The sequence below is a fragment of the Natator depressus genome, chromosome 14, assembly GCF_965152275.1.
Source record: "Natator depressus isolate rNatDep1 chromosome 14, rNatDep2.hap1, whole genome shotgun sequence".
Lineage (NCBI taxonomy): Eukaryota > Metazoa > Chordata > Testudines > Cheloniidae > Natator > Natator depressus.
The window spans coordinates 31,408,144-31,420,794 of NC_134247.1; the positions used below are offsets into that span (position 1 = coordinate 31,408,144).

The following is a 12,651-nucleotide window of genomic DNA, read 5'->3' on the forward strand; positions in this document are numbered from 1 at the left end:
GAACCATCCACTCTTCCGGGCACTTGGGGCTGTTGCAAGAAAGAGGGGACTCCTGTTCCATAGCCTATTTGTCATCGTGACTGTGTTTTTTTATTCTCAGAGGATGCGGCCGGGACCCTGGAGACTGTTTTGTGCAGGAGGTTTGAGCGGGGAGAGATCACTCACTGTCATGACCCATGGGTCATTAACCCGGGTCTGCAGGGTTCCTGGGAGCAGCCACCCTCCAGCACGCCACCTGGAAGCCTACGAAAAACTGCTTACCTAGGACTGACGAAGTCCAGACCCAGTTTGAGGCTCCTATTGGCAGAGTCCCAGAGCAGCTAATCGGCCCCCAGGACATCCTTAAACCAGCAGCAGGAACAAGAAGCTGTCTGAACACCCGAGCTGCTCCCCGGCTCTGGACCGTGTGTTGCTGTTCCTGCTCCCACTCCCCAGGCTTGATTTCCTGGCATGCGGACTCGGGGTGACTCATCTGACTTGAGGTGCTGAACACAATTTGGTCTTTTGCTTCTGCTCTTCCAGTGTCCTGACCCAGCTCACTCTCGACTCCTGTCTCGTGAGTGTGGACTCTGCCTCTGACCACTAGGTCTGGCTGCCCATGACCCGGCCATGACACTGACTTTTCTGCATTTCCTCCAATGCCCTTTTCTGCTCTCCAGCTCTGCTCTCCCAGCAAGACACACCGATCCCTTGGCTCCCAGAGTCCTGCTTGCCTGCTAGTCAAGGGCTCAGGGGGAGAGCTTGTCTTGCCCCCTCCCCCACCACAGCTGCTTTTCCTCGGGGACTCTCCCTAGCGCAGAAGAGAATCCGTCCTGGCAGCAATTCAGGAAGTCACAGAAGGGACGGTCTGCTCAGCTCCCTCTGCAATGCCACTGCCCGATACCATTACGAGTGGGTGCCCAGTGACTGAGCCGGCAGCTCCTTGAGAGACTGCTGGGGGCAGGGTAGTCGTGTTTCCCGGTGACCGCGGGAAGCCATGCAAAGAGTGCGGCATTGAGGAGACTCTCCTGCTGTCCCAAAGGGTTTCTGTTCTCCTGCACGGTCAGACCGTGGGGCCAGCTGGCAGAATGGGGAAGAGCTGGTTGGTGATGAGTCGGAGGATTCACCATAGAGGTGGCAGCAGCTGCAGATCCTGGAGTCCCTGCGGTCGGGTTACCATGCGTCCGGATTTTCCCGGACATGTCCGGATTTTCCCGGCCATGTCCGGCTTTTTGGGTTTTAAATCGCCCTCCGGGAGGAATTTGTAAAACTCTCCAAAGGGCCAGGATTTCCCTCCCAATGCAGCACTCTGGGGCTGGTGGGGGGGGGAGCTGCGCGCTCTGCGGGGGAATGCGACACTGTGTCTGGCTCCGCACCCCAGACACACTGCTCTGAGCAGCAGGGTATGGGGGGCTGGAGAAGGGGCATGTGGTCCCAAGGGGCAGTCAGAGGACAGGGAGCAGGAGGGGTTGGATGGGTCAGGGGTTCTGGGGGGAGCCTGTCAGGGGGTGGGCATATGGAGAGGTGTCGGGGGAGACAAGGGACAGGGAGCAGGGGGGGTTGGATGGGGCAGAGGTTTGGGGGCAATGTCAGGGGCAGGGAGCAGGGGGGGTTAGATGGGTTGGGGGTTCTGTGAGGGCAGTCAGAGGAAAGGGAGTGGTTGGATAGGTGTGGGAGACCCGGGGGTCTGTCAGGGGGCGGGGGTGCGGATAGGGGGCGGGGCAGTCAGGGGACAGGTAGGGGGGAAGTTCTAGGGGGGCAGTTAGGTTGGGGGGGTCTAAGGAGACAGGGAGAAGGAAGGCTTAGATAGAGAGCAGGGTCCTGGGAGCGGGTGATCAGGGGACAAGGAGCAGCGGGGGTCGGATGGGTTGGCAGTTCTGGGGGCGGGGGGCAGTCAGGGGGCAGGAAGTGGGAGGGAGTAGATAGGGTGCAGGGCTACAACTCCTCCCCCCCCCCCAGGAGCGTCCTCTTTTTTGAAAGTTCAAATATGGTAACCCTACCCTATGGGCCCAGCCTCCATTCCTGAGAGTTCAGGCGAACCTCCCCCTGTTCTCAGGGAGTCTTTGGCTTTCGCGGCTGGGCCTGCCTGCCGAGACAGAGGACTCAGTGTTTCCATCAGGCTGCTCAGTTGCAAATGCAGCCACCCAAAGACGTGAAGAATGGAAGCGAAAGAGCAAAGCTGGACCCTCCGCTGAGCTCCTGCAATCAAGTGAGCTCAGCCTGGGAGAGACGAGGGAAAGCTCCAAGGTGGCTGCAGGGAGCCAGGGGAGGAGAAATAAATAGTTCATGATGAATCCTACGGGCTTTGTCTTGTGTGGTGAAGGGTTTAAAATGGGTCTAGTTACTATCACATTCAACTTTACAATCGCTGTGTCTGATTGAAGGGCAGGTCTGGAAAGGTCAGAGGTCACTCTAGGAGCTTCAAGTCTCAGATTCTGTCCCTATTGCCTCCTTTGACCAGCTGATCTCATCCCAACACCTCCCTCAGGTGGTCGCAGTGGTGAGCTCTTTCCCTCTTTTTCTGGAGTAGCCGCCAGCATGGGGACAGGATACATGTGGCCAAGGAAATGGAGAGGCATGGGGGTCACTTGCAGAGGCATGCAGAGAACTTGCAGAGTTGCCTGTTAATACAGCTCCTATGGGGGAGCATGGTAGGGTACCGTGCACTCAGGGGCACCATTTCAAATTTTGGTGGTGACGGGGAGGATAATTTCACCATGATTCAAAGGGCTACTTCGGCACCTGAAAACTCTAGTGTTTTGGCAGATAACTTAGCAAAGAGCTGACAGGAACACTTGCCAGACTGCTTTCCGGGGAAGACAGGTATAAGAATGGATCTAGGGAATGGTTCTGTATCTCTGAGCTGTTTGGACACTTTCAGGGAACATTCCAGATGCAAGACAGAGATCCCCAAAGTTATCCTGGGTAACCCTGAGAGACTTCTGGAAAACTAGCAGATCCCACATCTCTGCTGTCACTTTGCACTGACAAACTTGGACTGTCCGAACCTGTTCATGTATTTTACCTGCTTTAACCTCTCAATAACTTTCATATATAAAAGAAAGAAAATGAAATAAATGACGTAGTTACACCGATATAGGGTCGTAATGTAAACCCAGCCTCAGAGTTGTCCCATTGAAATGGAATTATTCATAGCAGTCATTAAGGTGAAACATGCACGTAAGTGTTTCCAGGGCCGAGATTAAGGCCACAGCTTATGAGAGGTGCAGACGCAAGAAGAGAAGAGCTGTGCAAAAACTGAAATACCACTTGGAACTTGGCCCAAACAATGCAGCATGACAAATAAACTCATCTTGTTATACAGTAATAGAGCTGGTTCCAAATGGTTTTACACTCACAATGCAACCTTTGAACTGAAAATGCCACTTTGGATTACATTGATCATTTGAAAAAAGTTCCCTTTTTAAAAAAAACATTTTGGATTTCTCTGCCCACTTGAGAGAGAACGTGGAGTTTTTCCCACCAAAACTAAACAAAAATTTGATCATTAAAAACATTTGCAAATAAGTTTGAAGAATATGGGGGAGGGGGGGAAGTGGTTTCTTCTTCAATTTTCATGACCCTCCCCACGCCCGCTATTTTTGACCAGTTCTAATTTTGAATAAATGTCTGTCTGTCCATGAATGATTAATTAGTCTGCTACTGAAACATTTACAAACAAGGGCTCTCATCAGGAGCCCTGAGGTCACATGACGCAGAGAAACACCCAGGCCTGCGGGGTTCACATTCTCAGAGACATAAACCGCCCCAGGACGGGAATGTCACACACAGCACAGCGGGACTGGCCCGGGTTGGTGAGGTGCATGTTTTGCTGTTGCTGGCAAATTGTGCTTTTTTGAGGTGTGTGGGGGGGGAGTTATATTTGAAAGGAGTTCTTCATCCTCTCCCACTCTCAGCCAGGGGTGCCGGAACAGGGGGGACCAGGGCCCACCACTTTTTACTGGCCATAACTGTGAGCGACTGGATGAAGAGGGAGAGAAGGGAGCGGGTGCGGGGGGGCGGGGTTTGGGGACAAGGGGGGGCATGAAGTGGGGGCTCAGGGAGAAAGGCGGCAAGAGGGGGGGCCTCGGAAAGGGGCGGTTTGAGGGGGCCAGGGGTCAAGGAGAAGGGATGGCACAGGGGCTAGGCCACAGTTTGGGTGCCAGCAGCCCCCCCCCCACTTGTAGGAAGCTTTTGCCCATCCTGCCGTCGTCTCAAATAAATTTGTTACAATAAGAAAACTTTGAGCAACAAGGAGACTCAGAGACCCACAATAGAACCGCTAAAATCCTCACCCACCCCTGGAGCTGGGCAAACAGAATTTTCTGGTCACTGGCCATTCCAAAAAAAAAGATGGAAAAAAACTGGTTTCAGGTTGAACAAAACATTTTTCCAAATTTTTGATGAACCAAAAAGCTTTAAAAAAAAAAAAAAAAAAAGACCCAGGAACATTTCAAGGGTTGTAACATTTTGAATTTTTAAAATAAAACTGAAGGACATTTTTAAACAAAAAATTGTTTCAAAGTGAAAAATCAAAATGGTTTGTTTGGAAAGTGTCTAAACGAAATGCTTCGACTTTTTAACAACTGAGGGGAGGGGCTGGACGTGAACAATTCAGCAGAATGGATATGAATTCGCAAACTGCTGAATCTAAAATAGGTTTAGATGAAAAGTTTCGCCCAGTCTAGTCCCCACCATTGAGGGGCATCGTAGGAGGGATCAGCTCTTCTAGCTAGTTCCCCAGCCCAAGTCTGTCTCCATTTAATGGGTCCCTCCCCCCACTCCGGTTTAGGGTTGCCAATTTTAATTGGACGTATTCCTGAAGATTTTATCACATGACATAATCTTTAATTAAAAATTAATCTTTAATTCCTGCAGACTCCCGGTCATCCTGGAGGATTGGCAATGCTACTCCAGTTTCCTGGGCCACACCCGTGTCCCCACCTAATGGATCCCTTCCTCTGGGTTCCTGGGTGCAGTGTCTGTCCTCCATGAGCAGGTCTCCTTCACCATTCTCCAGGGCTGGGTCTCGATTCCTGTTTCTAATTCCCTGGGCCTAGTCCCCATCCCTGTCACATACTGCGGTGAGCTCATATTCCTGTGAATCCTGCAGACTTCCAGGCTGCTGGGAGGGATGAGTCAGCAGCTTCCTGAAGACGAGTCGAGAGTAGGCAAACACTTTCCCTCTACCTTTTCAAAACCCACATAGGTATAGTGAGACCAGGACCCCCACCACCCCCACCACTCTATGCACCATGAGATGATTCCAGGACGCTGGCTCTGAAACAAAAGAGAGAAAGACCCCATGACTAAGGGACTCAATTAAATTATCCCACTGCTTCCATGAGGATCCCAGAAGATGAAGACGTTCCTGGGATACAGGAAGAGCTGAGTTGGGTCCTGTGCACATGGGCAACACTCAGAGCAGCGGGAATGAGATCTCCAGGCTCATTATCCCCATCGGCCAACCTGACGGAGGGAGAAAGGTGAGCCCGGCAAAGCAGCCCCTGTTCCAGAGTCTGGGAACTGGGATTTTTAAGATGCTCCAGGATGGGGTCCCTCAGGTCTTAAGGTTAGAGGGGAAGGTTATGATCATCTACTCCAGTGTCTCCTGAAGCGTGGGGAAGGGCTAGCCATGGTGGGAAAGGTGGGGTTTGAAGACGAGTACATGAAAATGGGGGGGTGGGGTCGCTAACACATTGCTGACGGGTGAGGGGTACGATTGGTTTCTTTGCCTTGAGGAGGGGGCTCAGCTTTTAAAAGTTTTGGGAACAATAATTTAGCTCCCCCACCAGCATCACCCCAGAAGAGCTCTGATGGGATGGCAATGATGCACCCAGAGCCTTCTGCTGGGGTGGGTGCCCACAGGGTGGCAGATTTCAGGGTTAACACCCCACTGAGATGCCTGTTTACCCAGTTCAGGTAAATTGGCGTCACATTAGCTATCCTCTAGTCATTGGGTACAGAAGCGGATTTCAATGATAGGTTACAGACTACAGTTAGTAGTCCTGCAATTTCACATTTGAGTTCCTGGTCCTGGTGACTTGTTACTGTTTAGTTTCTCAATTTGTTCCAAAACCTCCTCTAATGACACCTCCATCTGGGACAGTTCCTCAGATTTGTCACCTAAAAAGGACAGCTGAGGTTTGGGAATCTCCCTCACACGCTCAGCCATAAAGACTGCTGCAAAGAATTCATTTAGTTTCTCTGCAATGGCATAGTGCCAGCTGCGGTGTGGACAGACCCCAAACAGGCCTGCTAACAGATGGGCTCATGATGCAATCACAAAGACAGACTGCTGCCGACATCAGGGCATCCTTGCTGGAATATGTGAAAATATATGACTGGGATCAAACAACAGGTCATCAACTGACTTGTTTTCTAAGCCTCCTCTGGGCACATTTTCCAGCTTCCCATCAATCGCAAAGGGCTTTTTTAAAAATGCCATTCAGCTGTAAGTACCTAAGACTGGTCACACTGGGTCAGATCAATGGCCCATCTAGCCCAGTGTCCTTTCCTCCGATACTGGCCAGCGATAGGTGCTTCCCATCAATCGCAAAGGGCTTTTTTAAAAACACCATTCAGCTGTAAGTACATAAGACTGGCCACATGGGTCAGACCAATGGTCCATCTAGCCCAGTGTCCTGTCCTCCGATACTGGCCAGCGGTAGGTGCTTCCGAGGGAATGAACAGAACAGGGTCAGTATCGAGTGATCCATCCCATTCACTCCCAGCTTCTGGCAGTCAGATGTCTATGGACACTCAGAGCATGGGGTTGCATCCCTGACCATCCTGGCTGATAGGAACTGGTCGAGCTATCCTCTGTGAACTTGTCTACTTCTTGTTTGAACAGAGTTATACTCTTGGCCTTCACAACATCCCCTGGCAACAAGCTCCACAGGTTGACTGTGTTGTGTGAAGCAATACTTCCTTTTGTTTGTGTCAGACCTGCTGCCTATTCATTTAATTGTGTGACCGCTAGGTCTTGCGTTACGTGAAGGCATAAATAACATTTCCCTCTTCACTTTCTTGACCCCACTCATGATTTTATAGACCTCCTATATCCCCCCCTTAGTCGTCTCCCCTCATATGGAAGCTGTTCCATATCTCTAATCATATGGAGATAGTTGAAAACCCCCATTATTATTGGGTTTTCTGCTTTTGTAGCCTCTCTAATCTCGGTGAATTTCACAGTCACCATCCTGGTCAGTAGTATATTCCTGCTGCTAGATTCTTATTCTTCAAGTGTGGAATTCCTATTCTTAGAGATGCTAGGATACAGTTGGGTTCGTTTAAGATTTTTACTGTTCTTTACTCTATGCTTTCCTGGACACGTGGTGCCCCTCCCCCGCCAGCGTGACCTAATCTGCCGTTCTTTCAGTGCTGATGGTCCAGGGTCAAACCCTGCTAACGGCTCAACTGGGGTTTGGTTATTTGATCCCACCCAGATCCCACTGAAATCCCTCTTGGGATGTCGTCTGGGCCATCTCTACTGTACCCCACTTCTCATGGCAGCCCCAGGCACTCAGCATTTGTGACTATCAGATGTGCATCTTTAACGCAGATGGCCCCACTAAAGCCAGACAGATCTGAAAGCTTTGGCCAGTCTCCCAGCAGACAACACTTGCTTCCACCCATCACTAATACACAGAGTACATAGCACTGACTGGTGCGTCGGCCTGAACTCGCTATCTCAGACGCCAGGGACCCAAAGCCCTGGGAATTCACAGAGGACTTACAGGTTGTTGAATTTGGTGCCATTGGCCCATTTCCAGAGCTGCCCAGGGTCCCTCTGGAGGCCAATCCAGTAGTCAAATCTGCCTTTATAGCACAGCACGAAAGCCTCAAAACAGCAGAGGGAGAGGTGGGTTCAGAGCACAGGCTCTGTGCACCAGAGAATCACAGGGATACACTGAAGGGCTCTGTTTTCAGGGAAGGGCTGGGGATTTTCGCCTCCCTCTTGCCCAGCTCTTTGTAATTCAGTATTAACTTTCCTATCCCAAACCTCGCCTCGCCTTACAGAACAGCTGAGCTCCCCTCCCCATCACAGGGGAAGGGGAAGGAAAGAGCCCAGCTGATCTCAATAAGGGATGCTGGGAAGGGCCAGGGATGGGAGAAGAGCCACCAACTCCTCAGCCAGAAGGGGCCAGGGCTAAGAGGAGCCCCCCATCCTCATCTGGCTACCCAAGAGCACTGGCTCTTCAAGTCAATCTGGGATCTCAGTACCCCTTTGGCCCCATGCCACCCAGAAGACACTCAAGCCAGCCTAGCCTGAGAGAGGGGCGGTCTCCTTTTGAGAGGGCTGACAGCGAGTGATCCCCGCAGTCAGACACGGACACTAGAGGTGCCCCGAGCCAGCCAGCCAGGCCTGGCATTCAGCAACTGGAAGCTCATTTACTCAGAGCTGCTCCTCGAGCCCAGGTTCTCCTGCAGCAGCTGCTGAGCCAAGACCAGAACGTTGCAATTCGAGCATCTCTCACCATTTCCTGCTCACTGTTGATCTCAGCCAGGGAGGCGCTGAGCGCAGAGCAGTAGGTCAGGCTGTAGATCCAGTTCCTTTCGGCCTCAGAGAAATAGTAGCATTTCCCTTGGTATGCGATACAGCAACGGGCCCCGGTTCAGCTGACGGAAGCTTAGGTCTCCACACTGAGAATGAGACAGCGACACATGGTGTGAGCGAGACCCGCCACCCGCCAACGAGGAGAACAGGGGGAGATCAGCCCCTGCGCCCCAGGCTTCTGAGATCCCTCGAACCAGGGTGGGTACTGAAAGGCTGTGAGGGAGCCAGGAGGACGCTGGGAATCCAACCCCAGAGGGGGGTTATCTGACTCTGCTCTCCCTCTCTTGGGTTCACATTCAACAGGAATGCAGCTGACAAGCAGCTCATGCCATGAAGCCCAGGACAGAGAGCTGGGCCCAAGCTCAGTGTTACAACACGGGGTGGGCAGAGAGCCACATAGGGAGGGGACAGTTACCAGGGGGCCAGCAGGGGGGCAATAATTAATGGGTAGGAGATTAACTTCAACATGATTTGCCAGGTCTAGTACCCCAAGGAGTTCTGCTAGCCTGGACTGCTGCCCCCTCCCCCTGCTCTGCGCTTTGCTTCCCTGGAGAGGCAGGTTGAGATGAAGACGGGAACAAATTCCCTTTCCTTCAGGAGACCGAACGCCCGCTGCCCGGCCTGTCCAGCGCAGCCAGCCAGGTTCACGGTCACCACAAACAGCTGCCATCTGCGCTCGCACACGCTGTCTGTGCAGGCGGGGACGTCAACAGCGAGACGAGACCCTGCCCTGCCGAGGTCACCAATGGGTGGGTTTCACACTGCGTTAAGGGAGGTGTCGGTACTGCGTTCCACGGCTCCTTTCAGTGACACGCCAGCAGCTGCCCAGCACTGGGCACCACCCGGGGATGCAGGAAGGCCAGGCTGGCACCTCAGGGCGACACGCTGCAGGCAGAGGGCCCAGCTCATTGCTGCCCTGCACCGTCAATCACCCCCACTCTGCATGGCTATCAGTGACCATGCCTGGGGCCCGGCAACAGTGACTTGGACCCAAAGTGCTCAGAGATGGGCCGGGGGGAGCTAATTTCAGTCCCGACACAGAGAGTGCCCAGGTGCAGGGGTCTGGGAGGGAGCAGGAGGAGGGTCTTGGAGGAACATCCCCCAGGAATCCTCTGTCTCAGGGGCAGAAGCCAGACAGGCCAGGAGGAGAGACTGACTGTGGTGGCTCCAGGGGGAATGGGATGTGCAGAGAGGGGGAAGGGAAGGGTGAGAACTCACCTGCCAGGACAATGATGAGAACTAAGAACATGGTTGCGAGGGCGACTGCGAGCACAATTGTACATTTCTTGTAGTTATATTTCCTGCAGTTAGGACAAGGATCTGAAACAGAAAGACCCGTCAGGCAGGGCCGCGAGGACACGTCTCCCCCACGGCACCAGGGCTGGAGCTGCCTTAGAACAGTGGTTCTCACCCACCGGTTCGTGTACCCTTGGGGGTAAGCAGAGGTCTTCCACGGGGCACATCAACTCATCGAGAGATTTGCCTCATGTTACGACAGGCAACATAAAAAGCACTAAGTCAGTACAAGCTAAAATTTCATACAGACAATGACTCGTTTATACTGCTCGATAGACTATACATGGAAAGGTACAGCGTTGATAGTCCAATTGATCTATTTCATAATTAAATACGCAACAATGAGAGAGTCAGCAATTTTTCCGGAATAGTGGCTGTGACACTTTTGTATTTTTATGTCCGATTTTGGAAGCAAGTAGTTTTTTTAAGTGAGATGAAACTTAGCAGAGTGCAAGACAAATCAGCCTCCTGACAGGGCGACAGTCGTCTGGAAAGGCTGAGAACCACTGAACTCAAACATGCACCGTTCTGTCGATTGCTCCTTCCATCAGATGCTCTGGGAGAGGAGCCCGGAGGGTCAGGCAGGCTGGGGCTGGCAGAACAGCCCCTCCTTCCCCTCAGCCCAGTGCCCTCCCCTGGGCACTCCCAGCCAGGCTGCCAGGAGGCCTGGTGAGCTCAGGGGCACAGAGATAAGGACCCGCATGTCCTGGTGGCAGTTGCTCCAACTGCCCCCCCACCATCCCCACCCCCATTCTGCCCCCTGCCGAGCGCTGGCTGGGCCCACACTGCCGAGTGCCCCTGTCCCCACACACTGGGGTCTCACACTGGCCATACACAGCAGAAGGGGGGAGAACGAACCAGGCCGAGATGGGCCAGGGCTGTCACAGGGGGTCTGACACACCCAGCCCAGGAGGGCCCTGAACAGCCCCACGGCCACCGCTGTGTCTGCCAGACAGCAGCTGTGAGCCAGGGATCAGTGCCCTGAGAGCCCCTGGGGGTGATCCAGTCCCTGCTGCCCACAGACGGGGGGTTGCTGGGCACTCGCTGCTGCCACTGAGAGCCTGGCCCCATGTGGGGCAGCCTCAGTGTCTCTCTCCAGCCTGTTCCCAGGCAGCGACACCCCATTACCTGGCTCCCCTCCAGTCTCCAGGTGTCCATTGCACTCAACAGGCCACTCCTGCAGCGGCTCTTCGCTCCCAGCAGGTCCAGCTGCTGGCCCCCCCATTGTCTCTCTCAGCCACACTCAGGCCGCACACTCTGCTGGAGACGCTGGGCTGGGGTCAGCTCCTCTCTGTGACTGGGTCCGATTCAGCAGCAGCGAAGCAGAGCTGGGGCCGGGGTCCTGGCCCTGGCTCCCCGCACATCCTGCTCCGGACTCTCCGGCCGATCTGAAAGTCGAGACGGACCCAGCAGGACAGGTCAGTGTGGGGGGAGGGGCACGATTTGTGGTTTCTCGTTCCCTGCCCAACAGCCCAACCCCCAGCCAGAGGCGGTGCCAGGATGATTGAACCCCCTTAAACGCCATCGGCCCCTCCATCCCCCAGGGCTTCAGAGACCTGATCTGCTAGGGACCCCACCCGCCGCGCACCACCCCCGCGTGACAGGCACCCAGCTGGGGTTGACAGGAGGAAAAAGCCCTCCCTCCCCACACATACCTCCTGCAATCGAGAGCAAGTCGAGAATCCTAGCAGGAGTGGGGAGTTGGTGGGCAGGGGGAGAGAACCAGGATGGATTGAGTAAAATCAAGGCAATTAAATCACCAAGTCCAACGCCTCAATTGAAATGATCAATTTTAATCAACTTATCAATTTACACTTCAGTAATTTTCTAAGGCCAAGTGCCCACCCAGTGGGCGACAGAACCATTAAAACTTCATGTTCAAAACTTCCCCCACAGGGGGGTGGGGAGGGGCGGGGAAATTGTGGGAGTGGCCCTTTCCTTCCCCCTTTTTCATTGGGAACGCAGGCAGGGGCAGGATGCCTGTGGGAAGCCCAGCCTGGGGCCTCCCAACATTGCGGGGGACAGGGGGCAACAGTGCGCTGATGCCCCGCCCCCCCCCCAGCTTGGGGCCATGGGAGGGGAAGGACCCAGGTAGCTCCATGCTGCACACAGGTGCCCCATCCCCAGCGAGCAGAGCAGAGGGGTGGGGAGAGCCACCAGACACCTAAGACAGGCCCTGCCCCCAGAGGAGAAGAAAGGGGGAAAAAGAGAGCCCCCCCAGTCCAGAGAGGAGAAAAAGGGAGGGGAGGCACCCCCCCCCCGCAGCCCGGAGAGTAGAGGAAGAGAGGACAGACGGCCCCCCCAGCCCAGAGAGGGAGAAAGGGGGGGGACAGAGGCGGGGGGGGTGAGACATGAGAGAGGACCCCCCCCACACTCAGAGAGAGGGAGGGGAAAGGGGGGAGTGGGGGAATAGAGAGCCCCCCCAGTCCGGAGAGGGGGAATGGAGACGATGCCCAGCCCACGAGTCGGGGTAAGGATGGAGGAGGGTTCGGGGGGGTTCCAGCCCCTGCCCCCCCCGTCCGGCGCTCCCCCCACGAGCCCAGCAGGGGTTGCACGTGTCTCACCGGCTCAGCAGCGACTGTCCGCGCCTGGAGCCTCCCCGTCCTCTGCGAGGCTCCACCCCTGCTCTCCGGGGCCCTTTAAAGCCTCGCGCAGACTCCACCCCCGCCCCGCCCATCCTGGCGCTTGTGGCCAATGGAGAGAGAGAGAGAGAGAGGGGCGGCCGGAGATGAGTTTGTCCCGCAACCCTGCAACCCGCCCAGCAGGGGGAGTTTAAACCTCGGTCACATTTTACTGGAATTCATTAGCCAGCTGCC

General features: G+C 54.4%; 1 long non-coding RNA gene across 1 annotated transcript; it reads left to right on the plus strand.

The window, feature by feature from the left end:
• The first annotated feature begins 4,421 nt into the window (after positions 1 to 4,421).
• LOC141998296 (uncharacterized) lies at positions 4,422 to 10,276 on the plus strand. The gene is made up of 3 exons (XR_012641816.1): positions 4,422 to 5,063; positions 5,189 to 5,465; positions 9,018 to 10,276. It is a non-coding gene; the product is annotated as an uncharacterized LOC141998296 (long non-coding RNA).
• The last annotated feature ends 2,375 nt before the right edge of the window (positions 10,277 to 12,651 follow it).